General features: G+C 42.2%; 1 protein-coding gene across 8 annotated transcripts in view; it reads left to right on the top strand.

Moving 5' to 3' along the window:
• SRPK2 (SRSF protein kinase 2) overlaps positions 1–20,854 on the top strand; it is a 240,667-nt gene that overhangs the window by 992 nt on the left and 218,821 nt on the right. The gene's annotated exons all lie outside the window — the stretch shown is intronic.

Genomic DNA, 20,854 nt, shown 5'->3' on the forward strand with positions numbered 1-20,854 from the left:
CCGGACCCCCGGGCCCGGGGTGGCCGCGGCCGTGGGCTGAGGGGGGGGCGGCGGCGGCCGGGCGCGGAGGCGCGGGGCGTGCGCACCCTCCCTGCGCGCCGCGCTGGCCCGGGGGTCGCGGGCCCTTCCCGGGAGGGGCGCTGGCGTCCGCCGCCCCGGCCCCGCCGCGCCGCCTGCGGCCGTGAGTCTGCTGCGTGGCTCGCACCTGGGCACGGGGGCCCCAGAGGAAGAGGAGCCGAGTGTGCCAGAAAGTGAGTGTGTGTGTGTGTGTGTGTGTGTGTGTGTGTGTGGCCTTCTCTTCCTCCCCGGCCCCCGCCTCTCGGCCTTTTCTGCTGAAAACCCGAGCCGGTTGTCAAGTGGTTTGCCTCGGGCGTGTTCCTGGCGCGAGTTCAGCGCTGAGACCTGTGCGTTTCGGGGCTCGGGTTTTTATTCGAAACTTTCTGCTCGGGCCGAGCGTCACTTTGCTGCGCGGCGGCTGCGCCCGGGTCGCGGGCTGCGCGGGACCGGTGGGCGTGTGCGCGGGCGGTCCCCAGCGCGGCTCGGCAGCCCTCATTGTGACGGGGAGTTGATGAATAGGGTGGTGATATTTAAAACGTGCCAGCCGCCGGCCACCTCCAGCCTGGCCGCGGACCGGAGTGGGAGCGGCCGGCGCCCGAGAAGCCTTTCCTGGAGAGCTGCTGCGAGACCGCAGAGCGCCGCCGCGTCGCTCCTTCTTCTCTCTCAATTTTAAAAAGCCAACCAGCGTTCAACGTCTTTACTCCTAGATTTGTGGCTTCACTCTTCCTTTTGAGCAAGAGATACTCGGTGGTGTTTTTGGTCTTTCAGGGAATGGCAGTCCATGATCTTCTTGAAAATCACGAAGCATTTCTTGTTTTGTGTCCTTTGGGGGACTGCTCTGCAGCCTTCCTAGGCTTTTCCCCTTCCTGGCCGCCTGGGTCTCTGCCTGCCTGGTGAATTTCATGCTCTCTATGAAAACTGCCTGAGGCATTACTAACGTGGCGATGTATCATGACAGGATTTTTGTTCACTCAAGATGGACTATAACTTGGAAGTATTTTCAGGGTCTCTCAAAATGGGGGTCTCGATATAATAATGCCTTTCTTAAAAAATTATTATAATGACGGGAAAAACTTATTAAGGACTTGAGGAACTGGTACGTAAAAATCTGATTTTGGATTCTTAAGACATTAGAACGGAATGGACATGGTACTTTGAGATGCTTTAGAAAATTAATGCTGGCTTTCAAGTCAGGGCCTTAAATTTGGGATTTCCTTTGAACGTTGGGAGATTAAGCCCATCAGTAAGGAGAACTGTAACGTTTAGGATCCTGAGTATTGGGTTTTAAAAACAACTTTAAATTTAAAGCATTTATTTTCACATAGTGCATTATGTTTAGAAATGTAAAAAGGAATTGAAAAAAGCATGTCCCCAGTTTTGGGAATGGGTCTGTGTGTGTATATATGTATGTATAATGTGTATGTGTGTATGTTATGTGTAGACATACATGTAGAAAAGCACTTTTAGTTAACTAAGTCAACATGTGTTTCATATTTTCATATTTCAGGGTATGACTTTCCTAATGGCCAAGAGCCTTTTTTGGTGTACTGCAGTTTGGATTTATGTGGTATGTTTATAAAGAATTAGCGTATATCCACAATATCCAGTTTTTACTCTCACAGATTAACCTTCTAGATTCTTCCATTGTGTACTGTATTTATGTGATAAGATTTGAGGGAAAAGCCCCCAGGCAATGGCTAAGTAAATTGGTTGGTCTGCAAGGTAATTAACAAGAGGAAACCAGCCCAATTACATAACTGATAAAATGCAGTGCCACTTTTTGCTTAATTCTTTGAATTAAGACATTATTTTATTTTATTTTTATTTTTTAAATTTTTTTTAAAGATTCTATTTATTCATGAGAGAGAGAGACAGAGAGGCAGAGGCAGAGGGAGAAGCAGGCTCCCCGCGGAGCAGGGAGCTCGATGCGGGACTCGATCACAGGAGCCTGGGATCATGACCTGAGTCGAAGGCAGATGCTTAACCGACTGAGCCACCCAGGCGTCCCAAGACATTATTTTAAAGGAATGCTCGATATGATTTATTTATTCACGTATTCAACGAGTATTTGCATGCCTTTCCTTGGAGATGGTGATAGAGCTTTAAACAAGACAAAGCTCCTCATGAACGTCACATTCTGTGGGTATTGGGGGAGAACCCCAAAGAAGAAGACAAATCAGGATGGCCATTTCAGATAGTGCTATGAGGTAGGGACATTAAGATGGGGTGCCTTAAGTAATAGTGATAGATGACATTTAGCTTTACTGCCTCTTACCCCTTGTGACAACACTGAGGTAGGCACTGTTGTTAATCACCATTTTACAGAAGGGCAAGCAACATGCCCGGCTGCAAAGTTGACTATAGGCAGCCTAGGACTAGAGTCCACACTCAGCTCTCTGAGGAGGTGACATTTGAACAGAAACTAGAATGAGGAGGAGGAGATGGGAGTGTGGTAGAGGACTTGGGGAGGAATGGGCTAAGAATGTTGGAGGACCGCAAAGGTTAGGGTGACTGGAGTGCTTTGGGAGAAGATGATGACAGGGGAGAATGAGAGTGGGGAGGGCCCTGCCCTGTAGGCCATCGGGAGGCTTACCGATGGGAGTGACAGGATCAGTTCCTGTTTTAAAAAGAGCACTGGCTGTCTGTGGAGAACGGATTGTCAAGGGTAGGGGAGAAGTAGAGGCTGGGAGCTGGCCTTCTGTCTGTGAGGGAAACCATGGTGACTTGCTTGGTTCAGGGTGCAAGCAGCGGTGCCAGAGAGAAGTGGTGGAAGGGCCTTCAGGAGACTGCTGGTCTGAGGAGAAGTCCTCGTTTTACAGGCAGCCCTGACAGAGGTGAGAGTCACACAGAATTCAGGTCTCCTGATGCCCAGTGTTTTTGCTTTTTGATTAAGTCTCCAGAGGAAGAAAAGGAGTAATAGATCTAATTTTAAACCGTATAAATATAATGACTGGCAAACCTAAATTATGTGACAACATGGGCCTGGCTTGATGTAATATGATCTACTTTTGTCATTATCTACTTGTATACGCAAGCTGGCTCTTCATTCATTTTCATTCAGTGAGCTTTTATGAATTGAGCCAGTTCCTGTAGGCTACTTTTTTAGTACGCTGGAATTTGTAGTTGTCAGGAATAGCATTAAGATTTCTCTACTTAGCTGAGTCAAAATTTTAATCTCGTCAGATTGTTCCAGTGAGTTTAGTTTGCTAATTATTAATTGACCTGCTTTGTGTGTAACAGGCAGCAGGGAAGGACTACAGTGTCAATTCGATCATGAATGTCAAGAATTAGCTAAATCATATGGCTTGGGATAGTGTTGCTTTGGGGCATGAGTGAATGAATGTATGAATAATATTTTTTAAAGATCTTTATTTTTTTTAATGCATGTAACTTTTCCATTAGGACATATCTTTTAAAGTGTATAATTTGCTGCTTTTTAGTATATTCACAACGTTGTGGAACCATCACAATGATTAATTCCAGAACATTTGCATCCTCCCCCCGCCCCCGCCAAAAATAAACCCCATACTTTTTAGCACCCATGCCTCATTCTCCCCTGCTCCTAATTTATTTTCTGTCTCTACAAACTTACCTCTTCTGGGTATTTCATATAAATCGTATCATACAATATATCAGTCTCGTGTCTGATTTCTTTCACTTAGCATAGTGCTTTCAACGTTCATCCATGTTTAGGCATGTATTAGTACTTCATATTTTTGTAGTGCCAGAAATGTTGCATTGTATTGATACGCCATGTTTTATTTATCCATTCCTCCATTGATGGACATTCAGGTTCTTTTCACTTTTTGACTATAAATTATTATAGTCAAATTATTTTTAAAAATATTTAATTTAGAGAGAGAGAGCTTGCAAGCAGGGGGAGGGGCAGAGGGAGAGGGAAAGAATCTCAAGCAGACTTCTGTGCTGAGCTTCTCTTGTTACCCTTTAAGAGTCAGACCCTGCCCTCAGCCCTAACCCTTGGCAAGCACTGATCTGTTCTCCATCACTGATTGCGCCACTTTGAGACTGTTACATAAGCGGAGTTATACAGTATCTAACTGTTTGAGATTCTCTTTCACTCAGCACAGTGCCCTTGAGACTCGTCCATGTTGTTGGGTGTGTCAGTAGCTCATTGCTTTTTACTGCTTAATAGTGTTTCATGGTGTGAATGTACCAGTTTATCCATTGACCTGTTGAAGGACATTTGGATAGTTTCCAGTTTTTTTTTTTTTTTTTTAAGATTTTATTTGTTTATTTGACAGAGACACAGCGAGAGAGGGAACACAAGCGGGGGTGTGGGAGAGGGAGAAGCAGGCTCCCCGCAGAGCAGGGAGCCTGATTCGGGCTTGATCCCAGGACGCTGGGATCAGAACCTGAGCGGAAGGCAGACGCTTAACCACTGAGCCACCCAGGCGCCCCTAGTATTCTTACAGATAAAGCTGCTGACCATTTGTTTATGTGTGAATGTGTTTCCATTTTTTTATGTGAATGTGTTTCCATTTCTGTAGGATAAATACCCAAGGGAATGATTGCTGGAGGACTTACGTTTGTACTTTGACTTTCTAGCAAGTTAGCAACTTGGTCTCTTGATGTGTGTCTTTCCCTCTCTCTGTCTCTCTTCCTCTGTATGGTATCTGTGATCTGTGTGTGTGCTTTTGGTGATGGGATTCTGTGCTGGATCCTTTGGGCTTTTGACTTTTCTGTTGGTGGGTGGATCCTGTAGGTTATTGCTTGTCTGTGTTCTGTAGTCTAGGTTCTGACTGGTATAGAAAATGATAGGCACGGGATTGGTGGCGTTGGGTCGGTAAATCACAGGTGAGACAATTTAGGAATGCTGTCATGCAAGTTGATATCTTTACTGGGTAAGCCTCAACCCTTTCCTGTAGTATAAACTCAAGCTCACAAACCCATGACCTTGGAATACCTCCCATGGAAGGTAATCACTTATTTTTGACTTCTTGTTTTGTTAACACATTGTTTACTCAGCAGATATTTTTGCTTTCTACAATACAGTTCAGTATAACAAACACATATGAAGCAGATTCCCGGCGCTACGCAGTGTGTTGTATGCTAGGAATATTAAGATAAGTAAAGCCCAGTTCTGACTGGCAAGTAGGAGAGCTGTCTGTGTCTCATGGTCAGTAGACCTTTGTGGGACACTGATAAGCACTGTGATTTAGGTGCAATGGTGCTTTGATTGGTAAGGGAAGGCTTTAGGAAAAGACCTTGTTTAATTTTAGCACTACTCTTATTCTAATGAAATAGCTTTTTTTTTTTTTTTTATGACTAGAAGTAAGTAATACGGTCTTGGTGGAAAATTCAGACAGTACAGAACAATTTAAAGAAATAAACATCAGTTGTAGGTCCACCAGTTATTTTGGTGTATTATCCTTTTACTTGTGCGTTTTTTTCCCCAGCTTTATTGAGATAGGATTGCTGTATAATGTGTAAATTTAAGGTGTACAACATGCTGATTTAATGCATGTGAAATTGTGAAATGACTGCCACAGTAAGGTTAGTTAACACCTCCATCCTCTTACATAATTACTATTTTTTTTTTTTTTTGTGGTGATAACAGTTAAGCTCTACTCTCTTCAGGTATATAATACAGTAGTGTTAATTATAGACTACTTGTGCATTTTTGTGTTAGTTATTGAATTATAGGGTATATATGTATGTGTATAGTAAAGTGCACTACTTCTAAGTATAGTTTGATGATTTTTACATGTATTCATACCCTTATAACCACCACCCAGATCAAGATACAGACCCTTCCAGTACCTCCCTCATAAGGTTGGTTCCTCAAGCCTCTCCCCAGTCTATGCCCTGCCACCCAGAGGTAGCCATTGTGCTCATATCTGTCATTATTGATTACCTACCTGTTCTTGAACTTCATATAGAATATACTCTTGTGATTGTGTTCTTCATATTGAATATACTTTTTGTGTCTCACAGATCCGTGAGATTTGTCCATGTTGTTGCAGGTACCAGTAGTTCACTGTTAACTGCTCTGTACTATTCCATTGAATGAATATACCACAATTTACTTGTCTATTCTGTTGATGAGGAGGATTTTTTTTTTCAGGTTTTGGTCATTATGAATAAAAAGCATTCTGAATAATTCTGCATTATGAATAAACATTCTTTTTTGTTTATTTTTTATTTTTAAAGGTTTTATTTATTTATTTGACAGAGAGATACACAGAGAGAGAGGGAACACAAGCAGGGGGAGTGGGAGAGGGAGAGGCAGGGAGCCCGATGCAGGGCTCCATCCCAGCCAGGACCTGGAGATCATGACCCAAGCCGAAGGCAGATGCTTAACGACTGAGCCACCCAGGCGCCCCTAAACATTCTTTTTTAAAGAAGTGCTCACTACCATACAGTTTGTAACTGATGGTAGTATTTTTTTTTAAGATTTATTTATTTGGGGGAGAGAGAGTGGGCTGGGGGAGGGGCAGAGGCAGAGGGAGAGAGAGAAAATCTTCAAGCAGACTCCCTGCTGAGTGTGGAGCCTCATGAGGGGGGTGGTGGTGGAGGCTTCATCCCACCTGAGCCAAAACCAAGAGTTGGACGGTCAGCTGCCTGAGCCAGGCAGCTATAAACATTCTTGTGCATGCTCTTTTGTGGATATTTGCATTCATTTCTCTTGGAGATAAGCCCTTGCAGTGGAATCGCTAGGTTACAGAATAGGTATATACTTAGTGTTAGTAGTAAGGGCAAAGATATTTTTCCCCCAGCTTTATTATGAAATAGTTTTGATTGAACTACTTTACTCTCACACCAGCAATGTATGATAGTTTCGGTTGCTTTACATCTTTGCCACACTTGATAGAGTCATTCTTTTTAATTTTGGCTATTCTGGGTATATATTGATAGCTCATTTTTGTTCTGTTTTGCATTTTTCTGAGTGATGGTGTTGAACATCTCTTCATATGTTTACTGGTCATTTGAATTTCCTATTTTGTGAAGTGCTTGTTTTGTCTTTTGCCCTTTTAAAAAAATAGTGGGTTGTAAGTCTTTTTTTCTTGTAGAAAATTATGATACTTGGAGATATAATTTACATACCATAAAATTCATCTGCTTAAAGTGTACAATTAAGTTTTTAGTAGATTCAGAGTTATGTTAATTTTTTTTTGTTGTTAAAGATTTTATTTATTTATTTGACAGAGAGAGAGAGAGAGAGCGAGAGCGAGAGCAGGAGCACAAGCAGGGGGAGTGGGAGAGGGAGAAGCAGGCTTCTCGTGGAGCAGGGAGCCCGATGCGGGGCTCGATCCCAGGACCCTGGGCTCATGACCTGAGCTGAAGGCAGATGCCTAACCACTGAGCCACCCAGGCGCCCCTGTTAAACTGATTCTTGAAGAGCCAGTAGCAGCTTGCCAAGTAAGTAAGAGGGGGCGGGCAGGGTGAGGGCCTTCCAGGCAGAAGCAGTATTGCAGCTGGTATAAACATGTGGAAGTGTAAATGGCGTGCTTGTATTTCTGGAATGTCAAGCAGGTAGGAGAGGCTGGGGTGCAGGGTGTGGTGACCCATGAGTGGAGCTCATCTATCTGAGGAACTTGACCAGGGATTGGGTAGCTGTTAAGAGGCACAGGTTGAGATTTTTAGAAAGATTACTCTAGCTACTGTGTGGAGAATGCCTTAGAGGCCAGGAGATCTATTAGGAGGCTCTTGGAGGAGGCTTCAGGAGACGGGTGAGTATTAAGGAAGCAGTAGAATTCATTGAAGTTAGTGTCCAATTTAATGTGGGAGGTAGGTGGGAGGGGTCTAGGATGAATCCCAAGTTTCTGAATTAGCAAAATTTGTGGATGGTGTTGTCATTCCTCAAGATAGGGAATGCAGAGCCAGTTTGGGAAAAGCTAATGATGGCTCTGATTAGGCTCATAGAGGTGTCTGGGTGAGTCCAGTTAAAGATACTAGTCAGTGTTTGCACCTAGAGCACTGGGAAGAGCTGTGGTTAGGAGATGTGAATTGGGAGTTGTTAGGAATAGCTGTTGGTGGCTACTGGTTGAAGGTGCTGAGTGTGAACAGAAGAAAGCCACAGGTAGGGTTGTGGTAAAGGAGGAGCCAGAGAGGAGATCCAGGAGAAAGGTGATTCACAGAGACCAGAGTCATGGTCTGCAAAAAAGTTCAAGGGATGAGCCCCAATTTTGGCCTTTGATTTTGGCAGTTAGGGAGTCATTACAGACTAGTGCTTTTAGACCAGTGGATTTGCTTGCGTGAATGGGATGACAGGACGTCGGAGTCTTTTTTTTTTTTCTTTTTAAAAGATTACTCCTTGGGACATCTGGGTGGTACGGTCAGTTCGGCGTAGGACTCTTGGTTTTGGCTCAGGTCGTGATCTCAGGGTCATGAGATTGAGCCCTGCCTGAGGCTCTGAGCTCAGTGCGGAGTCTGCTTAAGACTCTCCCTCTTTTTCTGCTCCCCCCCACTTCAAATAAATAGATAAATCTTAAAAAAAAAAAAATTACTCCTTGAGTAACCTTTCTTTGTGTAAAGGAGAAAAGGTAGAGGGAGTGGTTCTTGAGAAGTGGGACATTCCCCCCTCCCCCCCCCCACCTAAGCAGATGGTAAGGAGTCAGTAGAAAGGGAGAGGTTGAAAATACTGGCAGGGGGGATTTTGGAGCAGAAACCCTGAATTGGGGCACCTGGGTGGCTCAGTTGGTTAAGTGACTGCCTTCGGCTCAGGTCATGATTTTGGAGTCCCTGGATCGAGTCCCGCATCGGGCTCCCTGCTCGGCGAGGAGCCTGCTTCTCCCTCTAACTCTCCCCCTGTCATGTACTCTCTCTCTCATTCTTGCTCTCTCAAATAAATAAATAAATCTTTAAAAAAAAAAAAAAAAAGAAACCCTGAATTGACAGGAAGGGGTAGGATCAGAGACAGGTTTGCTTTGGATATGAGGACGGTGACTTTCCCTGAGATGAGGAAGGCTATAGGTTGCATGAAAAACATGTTCCCAGACCTTGCTAGAATGTTACATAATACGCTGTATAGGTACTGTATTATCTTTGGAAAATTAAAAAAAAAACTGGAGTGGAGTAACATCTGGCCCCTAGGGTTGTGGACCTGTGGTAAGTGCAGGAAAGGTTGGCTGTTAATAGGCTTCTGGTGTTAATGCTGTCCTATTTTTTTCTCAATGACATATCCAGCTGTCCCGACTGTGTTGCATTTCCACACACTGAGTATATTCACTTCTCTGTCTGCTGTAGTTCCATATTGTTTTAATTGCTGTAGTTTGGAATACATTTTACAGTTTTTTGGTAGGCTGGAAGCTCTCCTCCATCTCCCATAAACACCTTGTTACTCTTGTTTTTAGAATTTTTTGGGCAATTCTTGCATATGTATTAAGATTATAATTCTAAGTCCCTCCTCCAGTTTGCTTTTGCTCTTTGGTTTGAGGTAATTGAATTTGTAGATTAATTTAGGGAGACCTGACAAGTCTTGAATTAGAAACACATTTTAAAAAGTGACTTTATTTTATTTATTTATTTATTTATTTAATTTTAATTTATTTAAAAGATTTTATTTATTAAGGGAGAGAGATAGAGAGCACAAGCAAGGGGAGTGGGTGCCACGCACCGCATTCTCAGACCCACAGCCCTCACCCAGCGCGTTTTATTGGTCAGAGTCAATTCCGCATTAATGCCGAAAGTAACATTGGTTACAACCCATTTGGGGATAAAACACATTGTACCTCCTCCTCAAAAAAGTATCTTTCGGTGAGATACTCTAGAAATAAAAATAAGCAGGAGGATAAGACTCCCCATGTGAGCGACGGCAGCAGCTAGCTGGCACCGAAGCCAGTGCCCAGGCCCTGGAGTCCCGGGAGCCGGGAATTCCTTCCAAGTGCACGGTCCACCTTCGCTCTTCCTCATCTCAAACTTCTGCTCCAGGTTATGAGGTACCCCTGGGTTGAAGTTTCTCTTTACTCCTTCCCGCACCCTACCTCGTTAACCTGCACGGTCACACAGCCCTTCCAGAGGCACATCGACAAATGTCCAGTCCTGCGGGGGATGCGGGCACCCACACGGCCCCCACACTCTACGCTCCACTAAAGTAACAGTCATGGGTTACAACGTATCAAAGCTTAAAACATTCAACAGCCTCATCAGCGTGTTCCGTCTCGTGCGTCTTTTTAGGCCCCACATTTTAAGACCCTGACTTTAGAATTACAGTGTCTAAAAATATTTACATTAATTATTTGTCCAAGAGATAGCTGAAATAAATGCACCCTGGAATTGATAAATCAATCATTAATTTGATTATTAGCAAAGCAGTGTGACCACAAAGATATTCAATGCAGAACTGAATTCAAATATCGGGGGCAAAACATTACATAATACATTTTGCAGGATTTATCTAGTAAGGCTCAGAACTCAGCATAAAGTATCATATATCCCCAAATACATAAAACATGGTCTTTTCCCAAAAATTATCCCTCAAAAAAGAGTTTCCTTATACTCCAGTCCTTACAAAGCGTTTCTTATGATAGACTGCTCTTTCAACTATCTATCTTTAACATAATAAAGGAAAAAATCTTCAAGACAAGAGGAAAGGAACAATCAGGATTATGGGAATGCTAGGCTTGATGGCAGGGGACCGAAGATCACTCCCAGAGGAGCTGGTCAGACAGAATGGGGGAGGAGTGTAAGCCACTCTTCTCTGAGAACCATCTGGGGGAACTGGCTGAAATCACTGTAATCAATACTAATTTGGAAGGCTTAGAGACATCAACCCCATAAAATCAATTTAAAAGGAGGCAAGTAAATTCAACACATTTTTGGAACTATTCCTTAAGCTATGACCTCATTAACGCTGTACTCAAGCCTGTTTTTAAAAACTGTTTTTAAAAGCAAGTAAATCATTAAATTGTAATAACAAATGTAATTCCATAAAACAAACGAGGAAAAACAAAACAAAACAAATGTCTCATTGTTTTGCAAACCGTTAACTGTAGCCTGGATCAGGTATCCAGTGTCAGTATCCTGTATGGATTCAAGAATGATGCACCTCAGGTTAGACTGAAATAAATATCACAGGCTCTCCTGGGACTATCTTCACAGCTTTTCCATATATTTAAACTTGTTCTAAAAAATGAAGTTTTTAAAGAGATAGGACTTGTGGTTACCAGAGGCAGGGGATGGGAGAAGTAGAGGAAGGTAGCCAAATGTACAAACTCCCAGTCACAGCATGATGACTATAGTTAACACTGCCGTACGGTACACAGGAAAGGTGTTAAGAAAGTGGATCTGAGGAGTTCTCATCACAAGGAGAAATTTGTTTTTCTTTTCTTTTTATTGCATCTATACGAGAAGATGGATATTAGCTGAACCTATTGTGGCAATCATTTCACAGTAAACGTAAATCGGACCATCGTGCTGTATGCCTTAAACTTACCCAGTGATGTATTCAATTACTTCTCAATAAAACTAGGGAAAAAATTAAGTTTTAAAAAGTATATACCATGTGCTCGAAAACCATTAACTGATTCAAAAAGCATTTTTTAACATGTTTAAAAGAAACATGTTTCAAAAAAACATTTTAACATGTTTCAAAAAGAAAATCAAAAAGTTAAAAAAAATTTTTTTTGGTAAATCGATAAAACAAGGAAGACAGTGATGAATCTCCATAACCAATTATTCAGATATAGCAATTTCAAGATTCTTATAACTTTAACAGCTTTATTGTGGTATAACTGATGAAGTTGTATATATTGAAGTCGTGTATCATGATGATTTGACTTACGTATTTTTGTGAAATAATTACCACAATCGGGTTACTTAACACATCCATCACCTTACAGTTACCATTTTTGTATGTGTAGTGAATCAAAACACTTTTTTTTTTTTTTTTTTAAGATTTATTTGACAGAGAGAGACACAGCGAGAGCAGGAACACAAGCAGGGAGAGTGGGAGAGGGAGAAGCAGGCTTCCCGCGGAGCAGGGAGCCCGACATGGGGCTCGATCCCAGGACCCTGGGCTCATGACCTGAGCCGAAGGCAGACGCTTAACGACTGAGCCACCCAGGTGCCCCTCAAAACGCATTTCTAACTGCAAAAAGCAGTTTTAACTGCTTCACGAAACTTAAGAGGAAAAGAGATATTCCTAAAGTAATGTATAAATTCACTTGTGAATTTAAATTTATGTGTAATTAACTTTAGAAATTAAATATCTTAAGTAAACATTTGACTATTCCATCTATATCTCAGATTTACATATTCAAGTTGTAGAGAATCTTAATCTTCTCACTGGGGAATTAGGAGACTTAGAATCAAGGGTGTCTTATATTCAAGTACATAAGGTATCTTACAAAACAAACTCAACCTGAAATGTTCCCATGGAGACATACTAGACAAAATAAGGCACCCCCACCAAAACAAAGAAAAGAAAAAATTCTCTTGTTAATACCTGTCCACACAAGTTACTCTAGCGCCTCCAGAAGTCTAGACTGTGCTACTTTTAACCTTGGCTGGTAATGCTCCTGGAATCAAGGCAGGGTACGAGCTCAAAAACCTGGCAAATGCAGATAAAGACATTTTTTTGTTTTTGTTGTTTGGGTTTGGTTTTTGTTGTTTGTTTGTTTGTTTGTTTTTTTTTTTTGGAAACAGAACACAAGATTTGGTGTCAAAAATCTGGGGGTCCTATTAAACCTTTAACACAAACAGAGCAAGACAAAAATCTCTTTAATCCTTAGCCACCAACACAAATAACATTATCTGCCTTTATCAGATGATGAGACAAGACCATGACAGGTAAATTCTTCATAAACTGTCAAGACAGAAGAACACTAACCCTTGAAATATGAAAGCCATCAATGATGAACTAAATGAATAAATCTAACGAACTTTTCTCAAATCTCATTCTCCTTGGACTTCTCTGGCCCATTTATTTGTCCTCTTTACTCTGATCTTTAGCTTCTTTCCTTCATTTTGCCCAAGCATTCCCGCAGTCTGAGGCCCCAGCCCTCCTCCATCAGGAAGCTGACCTTGCTGTCCTAACCATCCCTGATGCGATGCGTATTCTAAGTCCCAGCCTCCCAGCTGGGCACCAACTCCCTACAATGCACCTTCTTTTGGCCATGTGCTACTTCAGATTCCATGTGCCTAAAATAAAATCTTTTTCCCATCTCCAAACAAGTCCTCCCAACTGTCTTATTCTTCCTTAAGTGTAGCATTTTCAGTCAAACTAATGCTGTCATTTTTTTATTGCTTATCTTCTTCATGTTCTGGCTAGCTCTAGTCCTGTTGACTCTTCTTTACAAGAGCTTTCCAAAATTTGGCTTAAAAAGGTTCACTGCCTTGATTCAATTTTTCCAGTCTAGGACTCTACATAATCTAAAAAATGTGAAATGCAGACAAAGGTATTCACTGAAATATTATAATGCCTAAAAACAGGAAACATTTGTCTAGAATAGAAAAATGTTTAAGCAAATTAGTTAAATAGATTATAATGTTACACAGTCAATAATTGGTTGTAAAAAGTTTTTAAGGACATTAAAGATGTTCATGACAAAATGTTAAATAAGGAAAGAATACAAAATCATATACGCAATGATTAATTAAAAAAAAAACAACAACACAGGAATGGAAAAAAAGCCTAGAAGGAAATATATAAAAATATTAACAAAATCCTATCAGTGCATATCTTGCTGGATGGTGACAATGAGTCATTTTTGTTTTCTTCCTTCTATATTTCTATAGCTTCCAGATATGGTACATAATATTTTTAAAGTCACTTTTTTAGGGGTGTTGGTAGAGAATGTGACTTTTGATCTTGGGTTGTGAGTTCAAGTGCCAAGTTGAGCACAAAGCTTACTTAAAAAAAAAAAATCGGGCGCCTGGGTGGCTCAGTTGGTTAAGCGACTGCCTTCGGCTCAGGTCATGATCCTGGAGTCCCGGGATCGAGTCCCACATCGGGCTCCCTGCTCAGCAGGGAGTCTGCTTCTCCCTCTGGCCCTCCTCCCTCTCGTGCTCTCTCTCATTCTCTCTCTCGCAAATAAAAAAAAATAAATAAAAAAAATCAAAAATAGGGGCGTGGCACCCACACAGGTGTTGGTCACCCTTACGTTGCAGTAGCAGAATGCTACATACAATTTTACAGAGAACTCTTCTATGTAAAGTGGAAAAAGTTCTGGGAGAGTTGGCAGGTGAGGGGTCCTCGCTGCCCGGCCTTCCCCTCGGCCCCTGTGGGGCTCCCCACAGCGGCTTGGTGGACGCAGCTTCACATTTCTCAGGCCTTCATTCTTCTTCCTTTCTCCCTCATGAAGGATCGAAGTTACTTGGTTTAAGTTACTTACCCTGTTTGGTGCCTGAGCTGGTTAGAGTGATTCAGTGGTCTTCAAAACCACCAATCGATCTGCAGAAAGACAAGCGATTCTGGGTCTGATACAGAAGGTAGTTTGTGACCCCAGTGTGGGGCTTGAGCCCACAGCCCTAAGATCGGGAGTTGCGCACTGTACCGGCTGAGCCAGCCAGGCACCACAGGAACCTTATTGGTAACTCTTCCCTTTAGTGTCTGGAAAAACAAAATGTATTCTCTTTCCCTGAATGGAGGTGACTATTGGCGTGCCACACAGGTCTGGACTGTTTGTCACGTGCAGATACGGTAAGCCTGGGATGGAAGTTAAGTCAGGTAGAAAAGTTTAGTGTATAATAAGGTAGATTTTAAAAAAGGTATAACTTTGTTTTCTGTCTTAGCTTTGAAAACTTATATTTTGTTTTGCTTTTGAGTAGCTACAAGGCGGAGACTCTCACTGTCCTTTCACAGGATACTGTGGGTCTAACAGTAAGAGCAGGTGTGTTCTCTTTCCCTCAGCTCCACTCATGCTACTTCCTGCAGCATCTTTGTCATCAAGTTGAGGGACACTCGAAGATAAGTTTACTTTTTAGAGGATCCTGGTCTTTGTCTATTACTTTGTGTAGGAAAAGGCTATCTCACTTCCCCAGCTTAGCAGAGAAGAGGTGATGGGTTCCCATTTTCCCAAAGTCTGGCTTACCTTTGGATATTCTTTGCTAAGGCTGATATTGCTGTCTGAGGTAGCTGACCAGGGTTTGGGTTTTGAAGGGGTCCCTTTTCTGAGTGGTGTTAGATAATTTAATTTTTCTTTTAATGTTTTATTTGTTTATTCATGAGAGTCAGAGAGAGAGAGAGAGGCAGAGGGAGAAGCAGGCTCCCCGCCTAGCAGGGAGCCCGATGCATTACTCGATCCCAGGACCCTGGGATCATGACCTGAGCCGAAGGCAGACGCTTAACCATCTGAGCCACCCAGGCATCCCGATAATTTAATTTTTCTAAAGCTCAATTTCTTCATCATAAAGTAGAGCTGAGTACTTACCTCTCAGAGAATAAATGGGAGGATTAAGTGAGATACACACACACACACACACACACACACACACACACAGTAAACGCTCAGTAAGTGGCAGCTGTTAGTTTTATGATATTTCAGTTGTATTTTAGAGATTTTTACAACAGGAAAAGGCAGGCTGTGGAATTGTGGTGAAAATTTCTTATCTAAATGTGCACATGCCTTTATTTTGGCCAGCTTAAATTTTTTAAAATTGAACTGTAGTTGACCCACGATGTTACATCAGTTTCAGATGTACGGCATGGTGATTCAGCAGCTCTGTCACAGTGGCATTGCTTGTATTCCCTCTGCTGTACCTTTCATCCCCAAGGCTGACTTATTCCATGACGGAGGTCTCTACTCCCTCCCCACTGTACCCATTTTTCCTGTTCCTCCATTCTTACTCCCCTCTGGCAACCATCCGGTGTTAGTTTGTTCTCTGTATTTATTGGTCTGTTTCTGTTTTTTGTTTCTTAGTTTGTTCATTTGTTTTGTTTTTTAGATTCCACATATAAGTGAAGTCATGTGGTATTTGTCTTTCTCTGTCTTACTTCACTTTGCATCATACCCCCTAGGTCCATCCATATTACTGCAAATGGCAAGATCTCATTCTTTTTTATGGTTGAGTAATAATCCATTATGTTTGCACGCATGCACTTACACCGTATCTTTTTTATCTCTTCATCCATTGGTAGACACTTGGGTTGCTCCCGTATCTTGGCTATCATAAGTAATGCTGCAGTGAACATAGGGGTACATATATTATCTCTTCAAATTAGTGTTTTTGTTTTCTTGTTTTCTTTACCTACTAGTGGAATTACTGGATCATAATGGTATTTCTATTTTTGATTTTTTGAGGAACCTCCATACTGTTTCCATAGTGTCTGCACCGGTTGACATTCCCACCAGCAGTGCAAGCGGGTTCCTTTTTCTCCACGTCCCCACCAACACTTGTTATTTTTTTCTTTTAAAGTTTTTACTTACTTTTTTTTTTTTTTTAGTAATCTCTACACCCAGTGTGGGGCTTGAACTCAACGACCCTGAGATCAAGTCACATGTCTTCCTTTTTTTTTTTTAAGATTTTATTTATTTGAGAGAGAGAGAGTGTGTGCACACAAGTGGGGGGGAGGGGCAGAGGGAGAAGCAGACTCCCCACTGAGCAAGGAGCTCGGATGTGGGGCTCGATCCCAGGGTCCCGGGATCATGACATGAGCCCAAGGCAGATGCTTAACCGACTGAGCCACCCAGGCGCCCCTGAGAGTCACATGCTCTTCCAGTCGACCCAGCCAAGTGCCTCAACACTTGTTATTTCTTACTTTTTTTTTTTTTTTTTAAAGTAAACTCCACCTCCAATGTGGGGCTCTTGGGACCCTGGGACCGAGATCAAGAGTTGAGTACTTTACCTACTGAGCCAGCCAGGTGCCCCTTTTTAGTCCTTTTTAGGCAGAGTCTAAGAGGGAAATAAACGTTTGGTATCCCTTGTTTTATGAAGTAAATGTACTTTGGGTAAGATTGAAAAACCACTTTTTATAAAGGGAATTCTAGTTTCCTGTTAGCTAATATTAAGAAATCAAAGTGATGTTTAAAACAAAACGCCCCCTTCCCGCCCCCCCCCAAAAGTGATATTTTCCCATGAAAAGATTTCTTAAGAGTTGAGAACTTTGGCTAATAAAGGGTGAAGGTGGGTATCAGGCCTGAGCCGTAGTGTTGTGCTTTGCAGCACTACCCATCTCAGGGACTTCACTTTCCCAAGCTTTGCCTGTCATATTTTCTGTAAGACCAGAGAAATCCCTCTTAAAGGGGAGAGATTCTTGACTCTGTAACCTGAAGTTTTTAAAGATTGAAAATAAGCCTCATTCCTTCTTTTTGATAAAGATGTAGTCTTGTATGTCACTATGAAAAAGCAAATATGGTTGGATATGCCTTAATTTTGAGCTGAGTATATATGACATTGAGCTATATGAGATTGGCTTTTTTTCCTTTAGTGTCGGATTCTATCATTTTTCTTGTGGTTTATCTCATATCCATAAATAGCTAATGGAACAACTAACGTTTATTAAGCATTTGTGTCTTGGGCATTCTACTAAATGCTTAACAGGTACTTATGTTTAATTCTAACAGCTTGAAATTGGGCTCTTTAAATTTTCAGCTGTCCAGAATCCATTTATCCTACTGGAAGGAGGCCTCAGTTTTTGTATGGGGATTATCCCTTATCTATTTTTGGTTCAGGTAATTCAGATCTTTTCCTGTTTGTCCTGCACTCCAGGGATAGAGCATGGCCTGTTTCAGCCACAGTTAGAGCCCACCTAGAGCTCATCATAGGGCTTTTGCTTGAGGATCTGGAAGAAGCTTTTGCTTTCTTTGGTTTGACTGTGAGAGGTTGTTAAATGGAGTTATTGAAGCCATTTTGTCACCAGGCAGATCTTGCAGATGAACAGAGAACAGAGCCTAGCCAAAAGGTGGAGAGAGACTCGGTCCTGAAAATGATGTGAAACTCTGTCTGAAGCAAGGGCTACCTGCTGGACTTCCAGTTATGTAAGCCAGGTTGAGTTGGGGTTTCTATTACTTAAAACCGAAAGAGCAGCATTACTCATAATGGTGGGTGGAAATATCCCAAATATCCATTAACTGATGAACGAATAAACAAAATGTAGTAAATCCACATGGTGGAATATCATTTGGCAATAAAAACGGTGAATTACTGTTATGTACTACATCGTAGATGTAATTTGAAAACGGTATACCAAATGGAAGAAGCCAGTCATGAATGACCAGATATTATATTGACATGACATTTCTAGAGGCAAATCCATAGAGATGGAAAATAGAGAACTGGTTGCCTAAGTCTGGGGGGAGGGGAAATAGGGAGCTGTTGTTGATAGCTATGAGTTTCTTTTTGGGGTGATGAAGATACACTAAAATTGATTGTGGTGATGCTTGCAGAACTCTGAATATACTAAAAGTCATGAAATTGTACACTTTATTTAAATGGGTGGATTGTATGATCAAGGAATTGTATCTGTCTAAAGCTATTATAAAAAAAAACAAATGATGTTACAAACAAAAAATCCTGAAAATTCTAACAGATCATACTCTTACTATTATTATTATGCTCAATTAGCCAACATATAATACATCATTAGTTTTTGATGTAGTGTTCAATGATTCATTAGCTGCGTATAACACCCAGTGCTCATCACAACATGTGCCCTCCTTAATGCCCATCACCCAGTTACCCCATTCCCCCACCCCTCTCTCTTCTGTAACCCTCAGTTTGGTTCCCGGAGTCCAGAGTCTCTCATGGTTTGTCTCCCTCTCAGTTTTCCCTCCCTTCCCCTATGGTCCTCTGCACTATTCCTTATATTCCACATCTGAGTGAAGCCATATGAAAATTGTCTTTCTCTGCTTGACTATTTTCACTTAGCATAATCCCCTCCAGTTCCATCCATGTTGATGTAAATGGTAGGTATTCATCCTTTCTGATGACTGAGTAATATTCCATTGTATATATGGACCACATCTTCTTTATCCATTCATCTGTTGAAGGACATCTCAGCTCCTTCCACAGTTTGGCTATTTAGAACATTGCTGCTATGAACATCGGGGTGCATGTGCCCCTTCTTTTCTACATCTGTATCTTTGGGGTAAATCCCTAGTAGTGCAATTGCTGGGCCATAGGGTAGCTCTATTTTTAACATCTTGAGGAACCTCCATACTGTTTTCCAGAGTGGCTGTACCAACTTGCATTCCCACCAACAGTGTATGAGGGTTCAGGGGAACTCTCCAAGTCCTTGCCAACATTTGTTGCTCCCTGTCTTGTTGATTTTGGCCATTAGAACTGCGTAAGGTGATACCTCACTGTGGTTTTGATTTGTATGTCCCTGATGGCTAGTGATGTTGAAAATTTTTTCATGTGTCTGTTAGCCATTTGTATGTCTTTGAAGAAGTATCTGTTCATGTCTTCTGCCCATTTCTTGACTGGATTACTTGATTTTTTGGGTATTGAGTTTGAGAAGTTCTTTATAGATCTTGGATACCAGCCCTTTATCTGTAATGTCATTTGCAAATATCTTCTCCCATTCTGGGTTGCCTCTTAGTTTTGTTGCAGATTATACTATTATTATTCTCATTTTACAGATGAGCTCAGGTGCAAAGGCTAAGCATTAGGCTTATTTTTGAGTGCTGGAGGGTGGCGTGCTGGGGTTCAGACCACCTGTCTGACCACGAGGTCTAATCTTACAGCTGCGCTGTGCTGCCTTTTCTTTTTTGTTTTTGTTTTTTCTTAAGATTTTATTTATTTAATTAATTTATTTAAAAGATTTTATTTATTTGACAGAGAGGGCACTAGCAGGGGGGAGGGGCAGAGGGAGAGGGAGAGGGAGGAGCAGACTCCTGGCTGAGCAGGGAGCCCGATGTGGGACTCAATCCCAGGACCCTGGGATCATGACCTGAGCTGAAGGCAGATGCTTAACCGACTGAGCCACCCAGGCGCCCCTTATTTATTTATTTTAGAGAGAGAATGGACACGTACATGGAGGGGAGAGGGAGAGGATCTCAAGCAAGTTCCATGCTGAGTGTGGAACCTGATGCTGGGCTCAGTCTCAAGACCTCGAGATCATGACCTCAGCTGAAACCAAGAGTCGTATGCTTGGGGCGCCTGGGTGGCTCAGTTGGTTAAGTGACTGCCTTCGGCTCAGGTCATGATCCCAGGGTCCTGGGATCGAGCCCCGCATTGGGTTCCCTGCTCCATGGGAAGCCTGCTTCTCCCTCTCCCATTTCCCCTGCTTGTGTTCCCACTCACGCTATCTCTCTCTCTCTGTCAATTAAATAAATAAATAAAATCTTAAAAAAAAAAAAAAAAAGTTGTATGCTTAACTGATTGATCCACCCAGGCTCCTCTGTGCTTCTTTTTCCAAAGATAAATAAGACTCATCCTTATGGAACTTCGGAGTTGGGAGTTCCTTAGCAATTACTTAATCTAACCCCTTCATTTTACTGATGAGGAAATTGAACCTCAGATAATGCCATGACTTACTCGAGATTGCCAAGTTAATTAGCGGCAGCCGGGGATTTATGACCTACTCAAAGAGACAGGCAAATAAACAAGTAAACAAGTAGCAGTGATGAAAAGTGGAAAGGGTGGGATAGCAAAGAGAAGTACAGGCATTGTGCTGTGTAAAATTAAGGGAAGGCTCAGTTAGTTCTGCTGACTACCCAGGGGGTTTTCATTGAGGCTGTGACGTTCTGAGGGAATAGGTGGACAACAGGCCTGAGTGTGAGGGAGAGTGAGAGGTCCTGAATGTCTCAGTGCATACCTGGAGTGCACAGCAGGAGGCAGAAGGTGATTCGAGTGGAAAAGTCACTAAGGTAGCATTAGGGAATTCGGACTTTCTCTGTAAGCAGTGGGAACCATTGCAGATTTTTGAGGAGGAGTGGCGTGATCACCTGCTTAA

This window comes from Halichoerus grypus, chromosome 12, assembly GCF_964656455.1.
Source record: "Halichoerus grypus chromosome 12, mHalGry1.hap1.1, whole genome shotgun sequence".
Classification (NCBI taxonomy): domain Eukaryota; kingdom Metazoa; phylum Chordata; class Mammalia; order Carnivora; family Phocidae; genus Halichoerus; species Halichoerus grypus.